Here is a 6,312-nt window from a genome sequence, read left to right as displayed (position 1 = left end):
GTCCAAAAAGAGTGGACTTAAACAAGAAAGATCCATGTCAGCCCGAAAGAACTAGCTCACCCTTGAATCCGGTCAAGCTCAATAGTCACCTAGCTAAGATCTATCAATAGCCGCATGAAGATGCCCTGTACTCAACAAAGAACAAGCAAGTGCAGTATCAGTACACAACCACAATGTACTAGTAGGATCACACGGCTATCCCAATAAGTGAAACACATGCAAGTAACCACAACATTATAAAACATGCATATACCGAACATATACAATATTAGTCATCTTTTCCGGATCAATGTAGCATCCCACATTCTTAATAATACACATTGGTTATCAATTTAGAGCAACATACAGTCTTTCAATATCCATCATCATTAGATATGAACGTAATCATCACAAGTAGATACACAGCACAATTCAATGGTCCTCTCACAGAACCCAATTCAATGGTCCTCTCATGGAACCCACGCCCAAACTATTAGCATACCGGAACGTGGTACTCAATTCAATGTTTATGCCGAAACATGGCAACCGATCTCATGTTTATGTCGAAACGTGGCAACCTATCCAATGTTTATGCCGAAACGTAGTAACCGATCTCATGTTAATGCCGGAACATGGCAACCGATCCAAGTTAGTGTGTCGGAACGCAACACCCTATCCATTCAACAAACCACAATCACAATCACACTGTATACTATCGCAATCATACAACAAGAGGTGATTCATGACATACAATTATTCAATTATCCTAGTTTACGATTATGATGATCAATAATGCAACATTCGCATACATACATGCAATATAATGAGCAATTGCAAACATATATCACACCAACATGAAATCACAATCATCACCTACCTCGAATCCAAGCTTGAATCCCCTAAGGCACATGAATCTTCATTTCTCGTATTCTTTCCGCTTGTTCTAGGTCTGCAAACAACAATTTATATGCAAGGATCAATAATCAAGACCCAATTACCCGGATAATAATCAATAATATTAACCCTAGGTCAAACCTTGATCCCCATACCCAGATTAGGGCTTTTACCACCATAATTCCCATATCAAAACCCTCCCACATCGATAATTACCCAAGAAACTAAGTTCTACGAATCGAAACATGCATTCGGGGAGTAAAAACCTTACATTTAACCTCAAGAATGGTGGAAAATTGTCAAGAGTCTCTTGGGGTTCGTTCCTTAGCTCAAAAAATCGAAAAGTGTAGAATAAGGTCGTTTAGAGGTTTACTTACGACCTTAAGTCGCGTCAAACCTGCCAAAGAGGCCCTCACCCCACTGCAGCGACCCCACCAGAGCGACACAAATCTCGCTAAAGCGGCTTGCAAGAAACCAGTGAGCTATTTTAATAATTCTAAGACCCTTATTACACAACACACCTTCAACCCACGACACTCAGAAAATACCCGTTCACGCTAAGTTCAATTTCGGGAGTTCTAATCCCCCGAATTCAATTTCGTAAAGTCGTACGGGTTCCTTGACGTCTTATCTATCTACTAATATGATCAAATTCATAAATAGATCACCCAATTGTTACTAGATTTCCTTAGACTTTACTGACTCCGATTTCGTCCAAATCTAGATTAGGTTAGGAAATTCCAAATTACTACCAAAAAGTTTTATGACCCTAATTCTTTCTCCATTAGCTTTTCTATAACGACGGGAACAGGTCATTACAATAGATACCAATTTACCTATCACTTGTCCCCGAGTGACAAACTAGGAGAAAAAGGCTAAAGCAAGAATATAGTAGTAGCTGAATCGTCGAATAACTAGGGATACTTGTCCCACATACTTTTTCTGTCAACTCTGGACTGGTAGAAGCTTAGATTGGATACTTCTCACCTTACCTAGAACATCTTTCACCCAATCAACTCTCAAAGGTTTCACATCTTCAACCTCAAATCAACCAATTGAACACCTACACATCCTCCTATACAATGGCTTAATGAAGTCATCACAATACTTGTTGTATGCACACTTAACTAACAACAAAGCTATTTCTAATAACTACCAAGATTGATCGTGTCTGCAACATGTTATCAAGGACCTTGATACAAACATTAAAACAAATCATTTATCACATAACCATGATAAACTCCTAAATCAAAACTCGCCACAATTAGAGGTGAACCTAAACCAACCAACACACGCTCATAATACTCAAACAATCATAGTTCTTATCAACATCTCCTTCCCACAACATAAATTTTCATGAGATTAAGTTATAACAAATTTGATCTTTAGAAATCACATACTCATTAAGGGATATGTCCAAGCATACAACTCCTCCAACAACACTATTGAAATGCTAGATTTAGTAATTGTAGATTACCTCTTAAGAACAGTAGAATTGGACCCAATGATCCCCACATTCAACCACACATAATCGATACATGACCTCGACGACTAGAGGAATATTAAAATTGTCGGACAACCACAAATACGCATGGTAGCTCTTCTATAAATTCTCATAAGCAAGGTGGTACATCTAGAACCACTAAAATACTTTAAAAACTCCAAGACAACACCAATTATGTCATTCGAAATAATCAAATCTTCCCAATCTTCCCACTCAACCAAGAGAACATCTCAGGATTTTGGTACCCCTAATCCACCACTAGGGATCCACTCACAAAAGTGAAAACACACGAGAGCATAACTAGTGAATCATACTTACAATACTAACAACCATCATAACACTCTGACCATTTACCTTATCATAAGCCAACACTTTTAGATGAAATCTTTCTTAGGTACTTAACACTCAATAGTAATCAACTTTACGACTCAACCCAGGTGTAAGTCCTTTCAAAGGCTCAATACCAGGTACAATTGATCATTTCTCACCTTGTCAATTCATACCTTGACAAAATATATCACCACAAATATAGACTTACTATGAAAAATCTGAATTGTAAATTCAACCGTATAACACAATCCCCTTATCTATCAACATTAACTTGTACCTTGAACATTCTTATGAATTCATAGATCTTCGCTTATCATTGATCGCATCTCCATCGATCTTACAATATCCTTCGCTAAAATTCAATCGTACTCATTACTAACTCAAAAAAAAAACAAAGCACTTATCATCACACTTGAGATAATATATGTACACTCATTTCTCAAGTCTTTTACAATAGTTTTTAACCAATATAACTGACTTGTGACACTATTACCATAGCTACATCAACACGAAATAAAATCATGCGTCTCTAAACCCAATTATCTCCCTCTCTGAAGATATCTCTTCAGCCCTTGCAATCAAATAAAAATATTATTTTTCTCGCCTCTCTCTAAAAGTTGTACTACATCCCACTATTTTTCTTCATCATGACCCTAGCTCCTTTAAATTCTATTTGAGTGGTGTCCCACCATCTCTTAAAACTTTCCATACCACCATGTTACTCACCAAATATTATTAGAAAACCACAACCTTAGGTACTTCGCAAGTCGTAATTACTATACAAAATTTTCTTAATCAACAATCTCATTATATATTTGCATCCCATCACAATACACCACGAACTCTTATTACCATTTTGCTCAGTTAGGCTTGACTATCACTACGAAGTCAACCTCTTTATCAATACGACGCCTCAAACTCAGGTAAACTCATCAAATTCAAAGGACTAACCCAATTTATACGCATTTTCATACTAAAATACTTTAATTTACTTCACCCAAGTATACTCATTGGGACCTTCCTAATACATAAGCTTGTCATTCCAGTATCAATCCACTATTTTATGGCTTAAGATAAAATCACAAGTCCTCATACTACCCTCCTTCTTCTTAACAAACAAGACAGGAGCACCCCACGGGAAAGCATTAGGACAGATGAAGTCTTTATCAAGATGCCTTTGGATTTGAGCTATAAGCTCTCTCAATTCTGACACCACAGGGATAGACTCAAAAGAGGGGAATTCGACCTCAACATCCCAAATATGAGCCAATCACGTCAAACAATTCTGCCCCACCAGTTTCCTAGCCCGAATGAAGGATATGATCTTAGCTAGCTTAGGCTTGTACACCTTTTCCTACTCTAATCTTTCCCTACTCTAATCTTTCCCTACCGAGGATCTCTAGAGTTATCGACTTAGTATTACAATTAAGCCCGGCATAATAGGGGGACAACCAAGTCATGCCTAAGATTATATCAAGTCAGTCATATCCAGCTTAACTAAATCAACCCAAATTTGGAAATCCATAACCACAACGGGACAACATGATACACATGGGTGACTATGACTGACTATTCAACTGAGGTAGAAACATGGATGGGGGCATCAAGTATATCACAAATCATATCAAATTCTGAGGCAATCGCACAGACACATAATAATAAGGAGAACCTGGATCAAACAACACATTAGTCATCCGGTCACAAACAATAAAAGTACAGTTGATCACTACATCTGACGCCTCAACCTCGGTCTTATATAGAAAGGCATAAAACTAAGCCATGTTATCTCGACGGGTAACCTCATTGTCTGGCTGAACTGCTTGATTTGCAGGGGTTAGTTCGGATTCCATTCGGGCCTATAAAGTGACCGGGGAAAAACAGAGGAGACAGGGTTGAGGTTCTGTCTCACCATGTCTCGCTCTAGCGGGAAATTCCCGATTTGGCGGCCTCTCGCTGGTGAAAAAATTCCTCCACAGCGGCTCAAACGAAAATAGTACCCAGACAATAAAAAAATTTCCAGGGTTTTTCTCTTTTCTAAATCTCCCAACGATTTTCAGCTTTACTGAGCAATTTAGGACAATCCTCTGAACTAGGATAATCATTGCCTACCCCGAGTCAATCCAACGATACACAATCCAACTCATTCTCATTAATTCAGCACCATAACCCACACATCCCCATGATACACCCAGACACTCACGTGGTTATTACTCAAGCATAATACACGTCCAGATATTTCTTACGACTCACCTCTTACATTATCTAGACCCTTGCGTCGAACTTAGTCATGACCTTCTTTTCACAACAAGTTTCACGATACTCAGCAGTTGCAACTTGCATAGTTTCAATCAATTCAGCCAGCATATTGCACATATCAAAATTCAAACTCACACTTATTGTGTTCACGATCATATCATTACATCCAAGCAATTACAACTTTCACATTCACAGTTAATTTCAGACAACTAGAAGCACACATTCACCGTTCCAAGTTACAACTCGCAGACAAGTCCAATTTCTTTAATTAGTTCGTTCCATAGACGACCATTAATGATCATCTATGCCTTATACGACCCCTAAGGCCAGATACCAATTGAAACCTTCTCAGTTCCAATTAACTTGTTTGTGTCCCTTCGACCGGGACTACAACGTCTAGTTCACTTCGTTGAGATACCTATCAGAATTGGGAGATACCAATTGGACTCAACTCATACCACTAGTGACAATAGTAGCTAGCGAGCTCCATAAAACTGCTAATTTCAATCATAGAACTTGGTCGAACCCAATTCTTAACCCCCTTAATCTTTAACAGATGGTAACCAGACCTTAAATCAATCTTAGAGAAAACTGATTCACCTTGTAATTGGTCAAAAAGGTCATCTATCCAAGGCAATGGATACTTGTTCTGAATGGTGACCCTATTCAACTGTCGGTAGTCTATACACATCCTCTCTTTCTAGTGATGGTGTTACCATTTTTTTTTTGCTTTAGTTCGGACCATAGAGTGAAGGAGGAAAGATACCAATTTGTATCACCTAAATACCAATTGGATTCAAGTCATAACACAAATTAGTAGAAATAAGTGAGTTTTTTCTAAGTCCTATAGCCTCTCGAAGAAAAGTACGGACGTCATCGTACCATTCCACAAGACTTTACTAGACTCGTTTTGGTACAATGAGATCAACGAACCTAGGGCTCTGATACTAACTTTGTCACGACCCAGACCGTCATGATTGACACCCACGCTAACCCTCCGGCGGGAGAACCATTACTACAACCCAAACTGACAAATTTTATGAAGACTAAGGCATTTCAAGATACAGAAGCAAGTTTAAATAACAATAAAAATGGAGTCCCATAAACTCCAAATGTTTAAATAAACTAGCCAAACTAATGCGGAAGAACAACCCCTAGAACCTGAAAGTCATTGTACCAAAACTCTACTAACGACAAGTCTAAGAACAAGGGGTACAACCCCGAAACTAAACAAACACCTTAAACAAATAGTCTGAGTCCGAAAATAGTGGACTTAAACAAGAAAGATCCATGGCAACCCGAAAGAACTGACTCACCCTTGAATCCGATCACGCTCAATTGTCACCTAG

This window comes from Solanum tuberosum, unplaced genomic scaffold, assembly GCF_000226075.1.
Source record: "Solanum tuberosum cultivar DM 1-3 516 R44 unplaced genomic scaffold, SolTub_3.0 scf00021, whole genome shotgun sequence".
NCBI classification, from domain to species: domain Eukaryota; kingdom Viridiplantae; phylum Streptophyta; class Magnoliopsida; order Solanales; family Solanaceae; genus Solanum; species Solanum tuberosum.
The sequence above is the reverse complement of the archived record's forward strand: the minus strand, read 5'-3'. Positions refer to the sequence as shown.